Here is an 18,467-nt window from a genome sequence, read left to right as displayed (position 1 = left end):
TTACAGTTTTGAATCATATTTCATTGTGAAAATCTTAAATGCTATTTTTTATTACTAATTTAGAAAGAACTGTATAGATTCATAAAATAAAACACACGCAGAGTTACAATTCTGTTAAAAATATCTTAGTGAAATATATAGTGAAGTATGTACTTACCCTTTACAATTACCTGTATGGAAGCATTTCTGCCTTTTTTGGTTATTGTGTTATCAACCTGACAAGTATAATTCCCACCATGATTCGAGCTTATTGAAGCAATGTTGTAAGTTTGTCCTTTGTTTAACAGACTGCTCTCATTGTACCATTCATATTGACCATCTGGAACTGATTGGGCAGAACATTGAAATGGAAGAGATTCCCCCAGCTCCACCCAAACTGGCCCTGTGGGTGTAATAAAGACATTCTCTGGTCCATCTGCAAAAAATTCAAGAAAATGTGGGTTTTGTACAACTAAACTAATCACTAATAGTAAATACAAATTCATGCTTTTGAACTCCCTGCGTACTTACAATTTATTTGCAGGATGGTATCTCCAGAGTCGCTGCTAAAATCATTGCTTGCCTTACATTTATATGTTGCTGAATCATTTCTGTTAACACTGATTATAGTCAGTGCAACATTATCCGGAGATGTTTTTATTCTGTCATTATCCTGGATAGCTCGGTTATTCTTAAACCAAATCCGTGACTGTACAAAGCCCGAAGCGTGACAAGTCAGTAAAATGGTATCCATGTTTTCCACTGGGTTTGCATTGTTAGCCGATACAGTGACTGTATTTACAGAAAGAGTTTCTAAAATGGAAAAGGAAATGGGGTTACATAATTTTCTACATCCCATTCAATGGTCGTTCAGATCATAAATTCGTCAACTTTAATTAATCGCCTGTCTTCTTTTATGACTTTTAATTCCAATTCGATCAAATGTTCAATTAGAAACCAGACAAACTAGATCTGATTTAAATCTGACATATGGGTAACTATAAAATCTGCAGTTATGGGAGCTATTGAAGCTTTTAAATTGTCTTATTGGTTAAAAATGACATAAATAACATGTGAAATGGTGATAAATTAGTGAGGTTGAGGAATACAGAGAAAAATATTGAAGAATAGGAAGTGTTCTGTAGAAGGCTAAAGATACTGCCACACTTTGGGAGCAACTTGGTTTTTAGAGGCACCTGAGTGAAAATAGGAACATAGGAACAGGAGGAGGCCATTCAGCCCCTCGAGCCTGTTCTGCCATTCAGTAAGATCATGGCTGATCTGTGACCAAACTTCATATACCTGCCTTTGGCCAATATCCCTTACTACCTTTGGCTAACAAAATGCTATCAATTTCTGATTTAAAATGAACAATTGATCGAGCATCAATTGGCATTTGTGAAAGAGAGTTCCAAACTTCTACCACCCTTTGTGTGTAGAATTGTTTCCTAATATCATCCGGAAAGGTCCGGCATTAATTTTTAGACTACGTCTCTAGTCTAGAATCCACAACCAGCGGGAATAATCCTCTCTATCTACCCTATCTGTTTCCCTTAATATCTTGACAACTTCGAGCAGATCACTCCTTAGCCTTCTAAATTCTAGGGAATTTGTATAATTTGTTTTGAATTTAATGGTTCTGATGTCTAGGCAGCATCTGTAGTTGGTGGTAGACAATGCCCCCCTCCCCCATTCAAACTAATTATGTTATTGGTTTCTACAATATCTGTGGTGACTTTTGATTTGTGTCTCATTGTAGTGTATTTTTATTGATCACATATATACCCTTATCAGCAGAAGTACAGACCACATCATCATCATCATCATCATAGGCGGTCTCGCGAACGAGGATGACCTGCTTCCACGAGAGTTTACAGATGTTTCAATGAAGGACCAGATGTTCTGGTCCTGAACTCCAGTTGAGGAGGTGGAAGATGCCTGTGAGTGAATTTTTTTAACGTGCGACGACCGTTGCACATCAGCCACCACACGGGCTTGACAGAGCTCAGCCTTTATCCAGTGACAAGGGTTAACCAGGATGACTGGAGACCTGCTCTGCTGCACGGACCTAGTGCGTACACATATCACAGTGTGGGCAGGTCCGTGTTGCCCCTGGACGCTCGGCTTTTCTGGGCCCCGTACCCTCATTCGCTGCACCTCCACCACGATGTTCCACGGCCTGGCACTCCAGCTCTATTTATAGTCCCGACCTGCGGTGGTGTTCACACAATAGTGTGAAATACACCCTCCGTTTTATTGAATGACAACAATTCCAAATAAAGAATTGAGCTAAGAATGTACAGTTGATAAACAGTCATGGCATTGGTATCACATTCGGGGAGTGAAACTGCCACATGCCCAGCTTTGGGGCACACAATTCGAATTAAAAGAAAACTTAGTGCCCGGCGAGACAGGCCGCTAACTGGTCCGGATTTGGGCTCTTAGAACCAAAAAATGTTGTGTGCCGGTAACGGGGCGATAGCAGGGCATTTACCGTGTGCTCGCCGGGCACAGCGTTCAGCGCCACGCGCAGTATTTCATCGCTCCACGGAAGGGGAGAATCACTGCGAGCTCTGCAGCCACTTTAGTGGCACCCACTGGGTCACCAGAGGGGGTGCTGGGCTGCATGTTGGTGGCCTGGCTACACTAGCGGCCATCATTGTCGGGCCGACTGAACAGTCGGCAGACAGAAAAAAGATGGCGGCCACCGCGTTATCACTTCACCTTTAAGGGTGGCCGGGGTGCGCCAGTCATCATCGGTGGCATCGCCCCGTGCCAACCTCGCGTCCCACGGGGCAAATTCCCCTGGAGGCACAAAGGGGTTGTTGGTCTGTGCCGGTGTGATATTCGTGGGGCATGGCGCTAAGGCCAATTTGCGTTCCGAGCCCCGGGGGCAACTCTGGAGGGCAGTGCTCCGGTCGCCACACTCGGGCGAAAACCCATTAGCATCTCCCGGAGGCGTTAACAGGCCTTGCGTAAATGGATAATTTCGGCTCCTAGTTAAAACTTTAATGTGTTGTTAAGATATTTCGAAAGATTATTCCAGCAGCAGTGTTGATCACTAAAAATAAAAATATCAATATTTGCCTTAAAATAACAGACACCGATATCAGGAGACATCTTAAGCTAATATCACCAATCTTAAACCTAAATTTAAGATTGACGCACATCTTTAATCGAGAAACATTTTATTACAATTCATTTCATATTGGGATCGTTTGGCAGCAACTCATGTTAGTTTCCCATATCCTTGTGTACTTTGTTTTTCTGCAGCCACTGACCAAATCGAAATGACCCCCTCAGCCAGAATCAAGGCAGCACTAATACAGAACAATCTCTGCACAAACTAAAAATGCATGGCACCAAGGTGGAATCACTATTGCCAGAACTGAGTTTCAACAAACTTTATATTGCATGAAGATTGAGAAGAAAGTTGGGGCAATGATGCAGCCCTGTTTGACCTCAGACCGGACATGGATTGGGTCTGTAATCGATCCATTGTTAAGGATAATGGCCTGCATGTTGTCGTGGAGCAGGCGGCGGATGGTGATGAACTTTTGGAGCCATCCGAAACAGAGGACGACGCTCCAAAGACCCTCGTGGTTAACAGTATCAAAGGCCACGTATAAGGGCTTGTGCTGTTCCCTCTTGACACCTCAAGTCACCAGAGAAATACCACCAACGATGTCTCCGCAAGATCTTACAAATCCCCTGGGAGGACCAATGTTAGCGTCCTTGACCAGGCTAACATCCCCAGCATTGAAGCACTGACCACACTTGATCAGCTCCGCTGGGCGGGCCACATTGTCCACATGCCAGGCACGAGACTCCCAAAGCAAGCGCTCTACTTGGAATTCCTTCACGGCAAACGAGCCAAAGGTGGGCAGAGAGAAATTACAAGGACACACTCAAAGCCTCCCTGATAAAGTGCAACATCCCCACTGAAACCTGGGAGTCCCTGGCCAAAGACCACCCTAAGTGGAGGAAGTGCATTTGGGAGGGCGCTGAGCACCTCGAGTCTCATCGCCGAGAGCATGCAGAAATCAAGTGCAGGCAGCGGAAAGAGCGTGCGGCAAACCCTCAACAACTATCTGTCCCACCTGTGACAGGTACCATTCAGCCACCTAAGGACTCATTTTTAGAGTGGAAGCAAGTCTTCCTCGATTCCGAGGGACTGCCTATGATGATATGATTGCACGACTGTTCTGATTGATTCTTTCGAGTTAATGATTTAGAATCACTGAAACTTAACATGCAGGTACAGCAAGTAATTAAAAGTGCAAATGGTATGTTGAGATTTATTACAAGAGGATTTGAGTACAAGAGTAAAGGGAGTACAAATTGCCCCCCGCCTGAAACGGGGCGGTCTCACCCCGTTTCGATATTTTTTACCGCAGTGACAGTTCAGGTCTACTCTTTCGGGAAATTGCACTCTTTGGTTTTCTTTGTTTACATCTGGAACTTGGGGGCAAAAACACGGCAGTGACAGCAACTGAGGGGCGGAAGTTGGGGGTGGTGTGTATTCAGCACGGCAATGACATCATCGTGGTGCTGCGTCACACGGGTCCCCTTCACTTAAAGGGGAGAGCCCCTGCGCTTTTTAAACTTCGGTCCACTGGGCCACCAGGGAATCTTACAGCCGACCGAACCCGGGGCATAATTGTCGGGCCGACCTGGCAGTCTGCAAAAGGCCCAAGCCTCACTGCACCACCAGGGAAAAGGTTGTTCGCTGGGCAGTAGCCGAAATAGCCTAAATCAGCACCAGTGAATGTCCATGTCCTGCGGATTTGTACGATCTGTCAAGCTGAATTTTGACAGCTTGCAAGCTCTGGGTTTTCGTGCATGCGCATCGCACGCGGAAGCCCGGAAATTGCGGGGCACTTACGACTGCGTACGCCGTGAGTACGCAGAAATAGGCCGCGAAAAATCTGGGCCTTTATTTAATTGTATCTATGCATTTATACATTATGTAAACTGAGCCAGTCACTGGGTAAATATTAACAAGTTATGCCTTTCGGTAAGTACAGAGACAAATTGATAATCACAAAAATTGGGCAAGAACTTGTAACCTGATTGCTGAATCCTTGCTCATTCTAACAAGGTTTACAGGTTTATCTCTGGAAACGTGAAGATCCGAGATGATGCCTCATAATTGTAAGAACATTTTTCAGTTTGGAGAAGTTTAATAGGTTATACCAAAATAGCAATGAAGTAAATTCACATGCAAGCATCAAGGGGGTGAGATTCGAGTTGGACTGGGATGTAAATCTGTCGCTACTTATTCGCTTCGTCCAAGATGCAGTTCCATTGAATCATAGAATGATCGAAAAATTACGACACAGAAGGATGCCATTCGGTCCATCATGTCCGTGCCAGTCGAAAAAGAGCTACACCTGACTAATCCCACTTCCCAGCACTAGGTCCGTAATCCTGTAGGGTACGGCTCTTTAAATACACATCAAAGTACTGTTTAAATGTGATGAGGGTTTCTGCCTCTACCATCCTTTCAGGCAGCGAGTTCCAGAACCTCACCACCCTTTGGGTGAAAATCTTTAGGACCTTCCTATCCACTCTGTCTCGGTCCCTCATTATTTTATGCAGCTCAATTAAATCTTCCCTCAGCCTCCTCTGTTCCAAAGAAAACAATCCCAGCCTATCCAATATTTCCTCATGGCTAAAATTCTCCAGTCCAGGCAACATCCTCGTAAATCTCCTCTGTACCCTCTCAAGTGCAATCACATCTTTCCTGCAATTGAAGTCAAATTTCACCACCTTGTAAATTAATATTTCAGTATAATTTGGTATCTCACTATTTAATTTTTGAAATCTGAATGCATGTGAAGTATATTTGTTGTAATTAATCAAAGTCTGTGTCTATTCTGCTTGTGATTTACTTAAAAAAATACACCATAAATTTAACAATCTGCTTAACTTGGTGGCTGTCAGGAGCAGTCAATGGATAGTCAACTTCAGTGCCATGTACAAAATCAAATTATCAGAAAAAAGGTCATTACTTGTAAATAACAAAGGTGCAAACAACAGTCACCATGAATTCAGAAGGGGGAAAATGCTTCCTGGCTAAACTCCTTAACATTGAGGAAGCTGCATGTGAAGTAGACGGATGAAAAGGCAAAACACGCTGTGTTCCCAGGCTTGCAAACGGCATTTGATAAAGTTGCACACAAAAGACTATTGACTTAGCTCAAAAATGTGAGATTCCAAGGCAGGTTTGGGGAAAGAGTAAGGGGGTGGAATTACCCATTTTGTAAAGCCCTGTTAGTGCCGCTGGGCCACTGCGCTAATGGGGCGGAGGGGGGCGCTACCCACTTCAGGAAATTGTCCGGGAGTTTGTGCAGGCATTGCCAAGGCAGCGCCGTGCCCCGCAGTTAGCACCCCACGGTTAGTGCCTTGGGCCACTGCGTAATCGGCGATGAGGTCATCAGTGTGCGCAGTGAGCCATCACCTCCCCGCGCCAACCGTTTAATGTCCCGCGGGGGAAATTGCCCCGCGTGGCCAACATCCGCTCGCAGGGCACTCCTGAAAGGACTCTCGGGTCGTCTCAATGATAACGGCCCTAGCATGGTCTGGGCCGCTATCGAGCTGTCCGGCATTCCGTTTTGGATGCTGGGCTGCAGGCCCGGTCCCACCCTGCCCTGCTGGCCTAGTGGAGGCCATCAGAGGCCTTGCAGAGTGCTCAGCGGCCCTCCCTTTGAATCTTCCCTCAGCACCCCAGTAATGCCCTGGTAACCGCCCCCAAAGGAGGCAGTACACCGAATTCAGTGGAGGGGGCGGGATTTCTGCGACGGGCGCAGAACGTCCCGGCCCGAGAAGCTTACTGCCCCTAATTGGGGCGCAGGCAATTTCGCTCCCTCAGAAACTGGCTGAAACATAGAAAAATTGCAGCTGATACTTATAGAACCATACAACACAGAAGGCCATTCGGCTCATCATGCCTGGGAAAGAGCTATCCAATTCATCCCATTCCCCTGCTCTTTCACCATAGCCCTACAATTATTTCCCTTTCAAGTATATATCAGGTTGTCTTTTTATAATTACTGTTGAATCTGCATCCAGCTCCCCTTAAAGGCAATGCAATCCTGATCATAATTACTCGCTGTGTAAGACAAAAACATTCTCAACTCGCCCTGGTTGTTTTGCCAATTATCTTAAATCTGTGTCCTCTTGTTACAACCTCTCCTGCCAGTGCAAACAGTTTCTCCCTATCTACTCTATCAAGGCCCCAAATAATTTTGAAACCTCTGTTAAACCTCATCTTAACCTTCTCTGCCTGAAGGAGAACAGCTCAACTTCTCCAGTCTCTCCACATAACTGAAGTCGCTCATCCCTGGTATTGTTCTGGTCAGTCTTCTCAGCAACCTCTCCAAGATCTTCACATCCTTACTAAGTGTTTTGTTTTTGATGGGGATACAAAACTAAAATGTAAAGTACTGATGTAGGAAGGAAAAAAATGGGTGACATATGCCCTAACTGAAAATTGCTCGGGGTGAAGTTCAACCAAATATAGGATTATAAGTTGACTTGATGCTTCAGCCATTGAAGATCAGCATTATAATTCTAAATTAATTCATAAGGGATGGGTTCCTTGAGCAGCATGTAACGGAACCGAAGGGGAGAGGCTATCTTGGATCTGGTCCTGTGTAATGAGACAGGAATAATAAACTATCTCCTCATAAAGGATCCCCTTAGAATGAGTGATCATAGCATGGTTGAATTTCAAAGTCAGATGGAGGGTGAGAACGTTGGATCTCAAACCAGCGTACTAAGCTTAAACAAAAGAGACTATGAAGGTATGAGGGCCGATGTGCCAAAGTGGACTGGGAAAATAGATTAAAGTGTAGGATGGTTGATGAACAGTGATGAACAATTAAGGATATATTTCACAACTCTCAAGAAAAATATACTCCAGTGAGGAGAAAAGGGTGCGGAAGAAAAGATAGCCATCCATGGCTAACGAAAGAAATAAACGACGGTATCCATATAAAAACAATGCCATACATAGAAACATAGAAACATAGAAAATAGGTGCAGGAGTAGGCCATTTGGCCCTTCGAGCCTGCACCGCCATTCAATAATATCATGGCTGATCATTCACCTCAGTATCCCTTTCCTGCTTTCACTCCATACCCCTTAATCCCTTTAGCCGTAAGGGCCATATCTAACTCCCTCTTGAATATATCCAATGAACTGGCATCAACAACTCTCTGCGGCAGGGAATTCCACAGGTTAACAACTTTCTGAGTGAAGAAGTTTCTCCTCATCTCAGTCCTAATTGGCCTATCCCTTATCCTAAGACTGTGTCCCCTGGCTCTGGACTTCCCCAACATCGGGAACATTCTTCCCGCATCTAACCTGTCCCGTCAGAACCTTATACGTTTCTATGAGATCCCCTCTCATCCCTCTAAACTCCAGTGTATAAAGGCCCAGTTGATCCAGTCTCTCCTCATTTGTCCATCCAGCCATCCCTGGAATCAGTCTGGTGAACCTTCGCTGCACTCCCTCAATAGTAAGAACATCCTTCCTCAGATTAGGAGACCAAAACTGAACACAATATTCCAGGTGAGGCCTCACCAAGGCCCTGTACAATTGCAGTACGACCTCCCTGCTCCTATACTCAAATCCCCTACTATGAAGGCCAACATGCCATTTGCCTTCTTCACCGCCTGCTGTACCTGCATGCCAACTTTCAATGACTTACAAAGTGGCCAAAACTAGTGGAACGACAGAAGATTGGGAAGCTTTTAAAAGCCAGTAAAGAATGAGTAAAAAAATGATTAAGAAAGGGAAGATAGTCTATGAAAGTAAACTAGCACGAAATATAAAAACAGATAGCAAGAGTTTCTATCGGTATATAAAAAGGAAAAGAGTGGCTAAAGTAAATGTTGAGCCTTTAGAGAACGAGAAAGGGGAATTAGTAATGGGGAACATGGAGATGGCAGAAACTCTGAACAAATATTTTGATCAGTCTTTATGGTAGAGGACACAAACAATATCCCAACAGTGGATAGTCAAGGGGCTATGAGGGTGGGAGGAACTTAACACAATCACAATCACTGAGGAGGATCATTCAGTAAGATAAGAAGAATAAACGTGGATAAATTCCCTGGACATAATGGCTTGCATCCTAGAGTCTTAAGAGAAATAATAGCAGGGATAGTGGATACATTGGTTGTAATTTACCAAAATTCCCTGGATTCTGGGGAGCTCCCAGCAGATTGGAAACTGCAAATGTAATGCCCCTATTTAAAAAGGGAGGCAGACAAAAAGCAGGAAACTATAGACCAGTTATCCTAATATTTATCAATGGGAAAATGCTGGAGTCCATTGTATTAACAAAGTAATTGCAGGATACTTAGATAATCATAATTCTCAAGCAGAGTTAGCATGGTTTTATGAAAGGGAAATCATATTTGACCAATTTGCTGGAGTTCTTTGAGGATGTACCGAGCAGAGTGGATAAGGGGGAACCAGCTGATGTGGTGTATTTGGATTTCCAGAAGACATGCGATAAGGTACTGCACAGAATAAGAGTTCATGGGGTTGGGGGTAATTTATTAGCATGGATAAAGGATTGGCTAACTAACAGAAAACAGAGTGTTCGGTTAAATGGATAATTTTCAGGTTGGCAAACTGTACCAAGTTGTGTGCCACAGGGATCAGTGCTGGGGTCTTGTTAGCGTTAGTGTTTTCTTAGAAGAATCACTCAACACTCAGAGTCGGTTCCAATGCTGATGCAGCTTTTATAACGCTCAGCGGGGAGGAAAAACTCAGGACCGTATCCAGGTTTCTCTCCACAGAAAAAAAGGGTTACATTCACTTTTATATGTTTCACAACAGTTACAAACAGTTTACTGCAGTTACACAGCCCATCACGGCTGGACACAAGCCAATCACAACGATTATAGATTACATATAGGTTCTTTTAACCCAATAGAATTCCCCTTATGTCTCAGGAACCATGTGTTCGTCTTTTGTCAGCTTGGGCTGATTGATATAGGTTCTCTCACTAGTTCTTTCTTCTTGGAGAAATAATTGGTTTCTAACCTTGTTTACAGGAGATGGGTTCTCTTATCTCTTTCTTCCTGGGGAATTAATTGGTTTATGGCCTTGAATACGGGAGATGGGTTCTCTCCTCATTATTCTTATCCTGCATCCAAGGCATTCCTATAGTGGGCCTCACAGGGTTATTGCTCAGTCATTGAACATTCAACAGTTCACAGCTTGACTACCTGATTTCCCATCATGCCTGGGCAGCCATTTTATGTGTGGCCACTTTAAACTTATATGCGTTTAGATATATCTAGCAGGTGCCTAATGCCTAGTATTCTGGTATATTCTAAAGGTGCCTACCTCCTACAACAGGTCTCAACCAGCTACAATCTATATTAATGACTTGGATGAAGGGACTGAGTGTAATGTAGCCAGATTTGCTGATGACACAAAGATAGGTCGGAAAGCACGTTGTGAGGAGGATGTAAAGAATCTGCAAAGGGATATAGATAGGCTAAGTGAGTGGGCAAACATGTGGCAGATTGGGAAAATGTGAAGTTATCCACTTTGGTAGGAAAAATAAAAACACAATTTATTATTTAAATAGGTAGAGATTACTGCTGTAGTACAAAGGGATCTGGAGGTCCTTGTACATGAAACACAAAAAGCTAGCATGCAGGTACAGCAAGTAATTAGGAAGGCAAATATAATGTAGGGCAAGGGGGTTGGAGTATAAAAGTAGGGATGTCTTGCTACAACTGTACAAGGTGTTTGTGAGACCACACCTGGAATACTGTGTACAGTTCTGGTCTTCTGATTTAATAGTTGTGTTGGAGGCAGGTCAGAGAAGTTTCACAAGGTTGATTCCTGAGATGAAGGGGTTGACTTATGATTAAAGGTTGAGCAGTTTAGGTCTATACTCATTGGAGTTTGAGGCAATCTTATTGAAATGTATAAGATTCTGAGGGGGCTCGACAAGGTAGCTGCAGAGAGGATATTTTCACTCTTGGGGGAACATAGAAATAGTTTCAGAATAAGGGGTTGCCCATTTACAAATGAAGTGAGAAGGAAATTCTTCATTCAGATGGTCGTGAATCTTTGGAATTCTTTACCCCAGAGAGCTGTGGAGACTGGGGGGCCAAACTTGGTGAAGGCCAAGTCCTGCCCAAGTGCCACCCAAAAGGCCGCCGATGGCCGTCGAGAGACTGGGTGGCACTTTGGGCAGAAAATTGATGAAAAATAATTTTAAAGTTGGGCCGGCGGCAAATGAGCGACTTACGCTGTCAAACTAGGCGGGAGCTCCCAATCACGGCGGCAAAGACTCTTGCCGGTGAAGTGCCACCGAGGATGGAGTCGGAACCACGGAGGGTCGAAGAAGTTCAAGTAAAATGATTGGAAAAAAAAATTACCCGGAAAAACTTCAGAGAATCTTATTAAGTCGCTGTGAAAAAAAATTTATTTAAAAGTTCACTAATATTTTTTTCAGTTTTTTAAACCTACCTTGGGGGTTAGACCAGCCCCCTCACAGCGGTCCTTCCCCCTGCTGTAGCCAATTCCCATCCACACCAATCTGACATCTCGGCGGGAGGGAGTTCACTTGTACCACTCGGCTATCCACTGATGTCAGCGGGCGGTTCCTGGCGGTTATCCCCCCCCTTACCTGCTCCAGCCCAAGTGCAAACTGGCACTGGGCGCAACCCGGAGAGGAATGTTGGAGGATCTCGGTAGCAGTCGGTGGCAGTGGGCGGTAAGGCCATCAATTTCAGCCCCTGGGTCATTGAATATATTTAACGTGGAGATAGACAGATTTTTGAACGATAAGGAAGTCAAGGATTATGGGGAGCAGGCAAGGAAGTTGTGTTGAGGCCAAGATCAGATCAGCCATGATTTTATTGAATGGCGGAGCAGGCTCAAGGGCTCAAATGGCCTACTCCTGCACCTATTTCTTATGTTCTCATATAACATAGAAACATAGAAATTTACAGCGCAGAAGGAGGCCATTTCGGCTCATCGTGTCTGCGCCGGCCGACAAAGAGCCGCTTGGCCCTTGGTCACAACCCTAAAAATTACATATAATCCTATGAACAATGACGGAAAAGCAAAAAGCACCCAGCCCAACCAGTGTGCCTCACACAACTGCGACACCCCTTATACTGAAACATTCTACACTCCTCCCTAACTGGAGCCATGTGATCTCCTGGGAAAGGCAAAAACCAGATAAAAACCCAGGCCGAATTAGGGAGAAAAATATCTGGGAAAATTCCTCTCCGACCCATCCAGGCGATCGAAACTAGTCCAGTAACTAAGGGTAAGCCAATCAGATGCAGAGCGTTTTAAACAAATTAGGAAGTTGGGCTGAGAAATGCAATTGAAATTGTTAACAAGTGCAAAATGATGAAACTAGGGAAGAAGAATAAACATTATCATTATAATCTAAGTTGTGTTAGTCTGCATAGTACCGCAACAGAAAATAATTTGATGGTATTGATGGACAGATCAATGGCACCATCAGTGTGTGACAACAGTAAATGAGTCACATGAGGCATTGGGTTGAGAAGTGCATAGAATATAATGCCAATCGCAAGATGAGATATGAAGCCAATACAGGACTTTTGTTAATCGCTACCTTAATTACTGTGTGCAATTATATCCATCAGTTACATGAAGAACATCATGGCACTGGGAAAGTTGTGGCCAAGTCCTACCTCCCTGATATCTGCCTTCAGATACTAATACTATAAGAAGGAAGTACAGAAACTGAGTTTGTTTAAAGTAGACATCAGTAGATTGAGAAGGTATCTTACTGAGGTATTCCACATCCTAGTATGAACAAGTTGAACCCTGAGGCCATCAAGGTCAACAACGGGGCATAGGTTGAAACTCAGACGAGTAAAGGTGAAAGTTCATATCCGATTCAACAATTTCACACAGAGGGTGATGAATCTTTGTAATGTCCTGCCCAGGGAGGTGATGGAGACTGAGAACATCAGTAAATTTAAGAGTTGGACAGACAATGGTGATAAAATCAGACATGGAATGTAGCTAAAGAACAGAGTATTATGCTTTTGAGCTTTAGGGCTAGCCAGATGGACTAAAATGGGCTTTCCACCATCCAATAAATTAATAAATTGTAATTTTTCAAAAAATTATAAATATATCAATTGATATAAAATTCTTATTTACTCTTTAAAAAATAGAGCCTATGTCTGATTTAGATTGAGAATTTTTCACTTGTTTAGAACATTGCTCAAATTTCAAAGTTTATGCACAAAAGAAATGTATATGAAAACATTTTCTCTGTACACCAGCCCAAGCAAAAAAAAAAGGTTTAACATTTTGACAGCATTAGTGCACATGGAAAATTTCCCCCATAAGAGTAAGGAAGTCTTGCAACAATTGTACATGGCCTTGGTGATTCTACACCTGCAGTTCTGGTCTCCTTAGCTGAGGAAGGATATACTTTCTTTGAATGCGGTGCAACAAAGGTTTACTAGATTGATTCCTGGGTTGAGAGGGCTGTCTTATGATGAGAGATTGTGTAGAATGGGCCTATACTCTCTGGAGTTTATAAGAAGGAGAGCTGATCTCATTGAAACATATAAGATTCGGAAGGGGTTTGACAGGATAGATGGGGAGAGGTTGTTCCCTTGGCTGGAGTGTTGAGAACTAGGGGGCACAGTCTCAGGATAAGGGGTAGGCCATTTAAGACCAAGATGAGGACAAATCTTTGGAATTCTCTGCCGCAGAAGGCTGTGGATGTTGAGTCTCTGAGTATATTCAAGGCTGAGATAGACACATTTTTGGGCACGAAGGGAATCAAGGGATGTGGAGATCGGGCAGGAAAGTGGACTTATGGTCGATGATCAGGCTTGATCTTATTGAATGGCAGAGCGGGCTGGAGGGGCAGTATGGCTGACTCCTGCTCCTATTTCATATGTTCACATATGTTCATATGTTCATATGGACATATGTCCTGTGTACTTCCAAATCGGTTGCATTTTAATTTTAGAGATGTGATCAATGCTGGGAGCTTTGCTATTCACATGGTTTATCAATGACTTGGAAGTAGGAATTGAGATAAAACTGTCAATTTTGAATTTAGATTTTACATTAATTCTAATTACATTAAATATCAATTGTAAAATTAGGAAGTGTTTGATGTTAACAAGTACAGCTTGTTCTGATGCCATTGGTGGTGATAACAGTCATTTCTGACAAAGGGTCAGAGAACTGAATTGTTAACTCTGTTTCTCTCTCCACAGATGCTGCCTGACCTGCTGATTATTTCCAGCATTTTCTGTTTTAATTTCAGATTTCCAGCATTCACAGTATTTTACTTTTGTATAAAAGTAATTCCTTTTACAGTTTTTGACATCATGGTTATTATTAGTGACTTTGCATTACAATTACTGTGCAACAATTATTGTAATAATGAATTGCCGACTGGGAATGATGATGAACTCGAAACTCGAACCCCTACCTCAATTCTAACATGATACTATCACTGGCGAGATGACTGATAATTTTTCAGCAAAATCAAGGAAAAACAATCCTGGATTATGGCATTCGTAATGTGTAATATATAATCTTCATATTGAGTTGAATATATATCTCATTACATAATGTAAATTAGTATTTTGATAGATACCATTATATCATATGCCCCATCAATCAACTTTCTCTTATATTACCAAACCTACTGATGATAAAAATTAATTAGAATTGGATACATTTTAAACCCAAAATCTAACATACTTGCCATACATTGTTTGCAAAGTACATGTTGGCTATCTCAATCGGATTTCGTATCTTCCAATCCTCCCCATGCTAAACTCAATAGGTTTGGTAATAATTGACAAAGCAAATAAAAGATTAAATAATTTTCTGTGACATTTATAGCAAATATTTAGATAATATGGGTTGCTGCTTTTTCCATCAATAGCACACAAATCCTCCATCAGACCTCAACACTCCAGATACAGTGAGGGTTTAATATCTCCACATCGACCAATCCTTTCACAAGGGTTAAAAGTTTTATTTCCTTTAAGCCAATTGTATGAATCTGCTGGACCTGAAGAACTACATGTCAGAGCCACTGTATCATTGTGTTCTACAGGATGTGTGTTATTGGATGAGACGATAGGCTGAGAAATATATTCTGTCAAAATACAGGAGATTATTATTCATGTGTATAATCTGATGTAGAGAGCTTGTTACAGTTAATCAATATTAATTGATATCTGAGCTTCTTGGAATTTCATTCTAATACTATTACATCCTTGTGAATGGAAGACTAAAATTGTGATATGCAAGAATGTCAAACAGTCGTACTTTGTACATCAATATGCAGCTATTTAAATATGCTGCTTCATATTGCACCAACACAAAATGGAAGAACAGTGCAAGAAAATTATTGATTGCTACCATGGAACTTAAACTCAAAGAATTACTTGAAAGATAGTAAAAGAATATTTTTGACAGAGAAGTTTATATCATTCCAAATACCACCCCATGTTGGTTTTAGAGTGTTGCAATACAAGCAAGTCTAAAAGGAAGTTCACAAAATTAGTTCATTTATACTGAGTGCAATAAAACAGAGGAAAACACAGACAGAAATGTTGATGAGAGAAACCTTCAAGGTGACATTTACCATCTCACTATGTGTAACCACCAAAGCAATACTTCCTCAAATGTGACAAATTACAAAATCACTTCTTCTTTAAGGCAGATGTTTCACATGCTGCTGGAGTGTCTTGGAACCAGGACTAGTGTCTGCAAGAATCATTCACTTTGGGGCCAACTGAAAATGTTTGTGGTGTCAGTTCATTAAGTGGATGAGATAGATAGTGTCCTAATGATTCTGGGCTTGCCTACCCCTCAATTATCCAGCCTAATTCCACTTTCCAGCTCTCGGTCTGTAGCCTTGTAGGTTATGGCAGTTCAAGTGTAAATCCAAGTACTTTTTAAAAGCAATGAGGATTTCTGCCTCTACCACCCTTTCAGTCAGACAGTTCCAGACCCCCACCTCCCTCTGGGTGAAATCATTTCTCCGCAGTCTCCTCTGTTCTAACGAGAACAAACCCAGACTATCCAATCTTTCCTCATAGCCAATATTCTCCAGTCCAGGCAACATCATTGTAAATATCATCTGTACCTTCTCGAGTGCAATCACATCTTTCCTGTAAGGGGATGACAAGAACTGTACATAGTACTTTTGCTGTGGTCTAACTAGTATTTTATACAGGTATAGCATAACATTGCTGCTCTTATATACTGTTGTAATGTAGGAAAACACAAATGAAAATTCAATCTTTATGAACTAAATAAGGCAAACAACGCGGTCTTCCATTGTTGGGTAATGCACCACCTACACAGAAAATGATCCAGATGTCTGCAAACATATGGAAAACACCATACGGCAGAACAAATAGCTCAGGTCAAAAAAAAATTAACAGGGAAATTAGAAGCAAAGATAAATCAATACGTTAGATAGAGTAGAGAACTTAATTAAACCTCCAGTCACCAGTTCCAAAACATAGAAACATTTAAAATAGGTGCAGGAGTACGCCATTCGGCCCTTTGAGCCTGCACCACCATTCAACATGATCATGGCTAATCATATAACTTCAGTACCCCATTCCTGCTTTCTCTCCATACCTCTTGATCCCTTTAGCCATAAGGACCACATCTAACTCCCTTTTGAATACATTGAATGAACTGGCCTCAACAACTTTCTGTGGTAAAGAATTCCACAGGTTCACAATTCTCTGAGTGAAGAAGTTTCTCCTCATCTCGGTCCTAAATGGCTTTCCCCTTATCCTTAGACTATGACCCCTGGTTCTGGACTTCCCCAACATCGGGAACATTCTTCCTGCACCAACCTGTTCAATCCCGTCAGAATTTTATATGTTTCTATGAGATCCCCTCTCATTCTTCTAAATTCCAGTGAATATAAGCTCAGTCGATCCAGTCTTTCTTCATATGTCAGTCTTGCCATCCCAGGAATCAGTCTGGTAAACCTTTGCTGCACTCCCTCAATAGCAAGAATGTCCTTCCTCAGATTAGGAGATCAAAACTATACATAACATTCAAGGTGTGGCCTCACCAAGGCTCTGTAATATTGCAGTAAGACCTCCCTGCTCCTAAACTCAAGTTCTCTCGCTATGAAGGCCAACATGCCATTTGCCTTCTCCACTGCCTGCTGTACCTGCATGCCAACCTTCAATGACTGATGTACACCATGACACTCAGGTCTCGTTGCACCTTCACTTTTCCTAATCTGTCACCATTCAGATAATATTCTGCCTTCCTGTTTTTGCCACCAAATGGATAACCTCACATTTATCTACATTATACTGCATCTGCCATGCATTTGCCCACTCACTTAACTTGTCCAAGTCACCCTGCAGCTTCTTAGCATCCTCCTCACAACTTATTCTGCCACCCAGCTTAGTGTCATCTGCAAACTTGGAGATATTACGTTAAATTTCTTTGTCTAAGTCATTAATATATATTGTAAATATCTGGGTTCACAGCACTGAACTTTGTGGTACCCCACTAGTCACTGCCTGCCATTCTGAAAAGGACCCGTTTATTCCTACTCTTTGCTTCCTGTCTGCCAACCAGTTCTCTATCTACATCAATACATTACTGCCAATACCATGTGCTTTAATTTTTCACACTAATCTCTTGTGTGGGACCTTGTCAAAAGCCTTTTTAAAGTCCAAATACACCACATTCACTGGTTCTTGCTTGTCCACTCTACTCGTTACATCCTCAAAAAATTCTAGAAGAGCTTTCAAGCATGATTTCCCTTTCATAAATCCATGCTGACTTGTACCGATCCTGTCACTCTTTTCCAAATGCGTTGCTATTACATCTTTAATAATTGATTCCAACATTTTCCCCACTACTGATATCAGGCTAACCAGTTTATAATTCCCTTTTTTCTCTCTCCCTCCTTTTTTAAAAAGAGCGGTTACATTAGCTACCCTCCAATCCATAGGAACTGATCCAGAGTCTATAGAATGTTGGAAATTGACCACCAATGTATTCACTATTTCTAGGGCCACTTCCTTAAGTACTCTGGGATGCAGACTATCAGGCCCTGGGGATTTATCGGCTTTCAATCCCATCAATTTCCCTAGCACAATTTGTGGACTAATAAGGATTTTCTTCAGTTCCTCCTTCTCGCTAGACCCTTGGTCCCCTAGTATTTCTGGAAGGTTATTTGAATCTTCCATAGTGATCCAAAGTATTTGTTCAGTTGGTCTGCCATTTCTTTGTTCCCCATTATAATTTCACCTGATTCTGACTGCAAAGGACCACATTTATCTCCACTAATCTTTTTCTCTTCACGTATCTATAGAAGCTTGTGCAGTCAGTTTTTATGTTCCCTGCAAGCTTACTCTCATACTCTACTTTCCCCCTCCTAATTGAACCCTTTGCCCTCCTCTGCTGAATTCTAAATTTCACCCAGT

At 42.4% G+C, this 18,467-nt stretch overlaps 1 pseudogene; it reads right to left on the bottom strand.

The window, feature by feature from the left end:
* Positions 1 to 18,467, bottom strand: part of LOC139240298 (pregnancy-specific beta-1-glycoprotein 4-like) — a 42,883-nt pseudogene that overhangs the window by 13,637 nt on the left and 10,779 nt on the right.

Source organism: Pristiophorus japonicus, chromosome 31 (genome assembly GCF_044704955.1).
Source record: "Pristiophorus japonicus isolate sPriJap1 chromosome 31, sPriJap1.hap1, whole genome shotgun sequence".
Taxonomy (NCBI): Eukaryota; Metazoa; Chordata; class Chondrichthyes; family Pristiophoridae; genus Pristiophorus; species Pristiophorus japonicus.
Note: the sequence above shows the minus strand (reverse complement) of the source record. Positions and strands in the feature narration are given on the sequence as shown.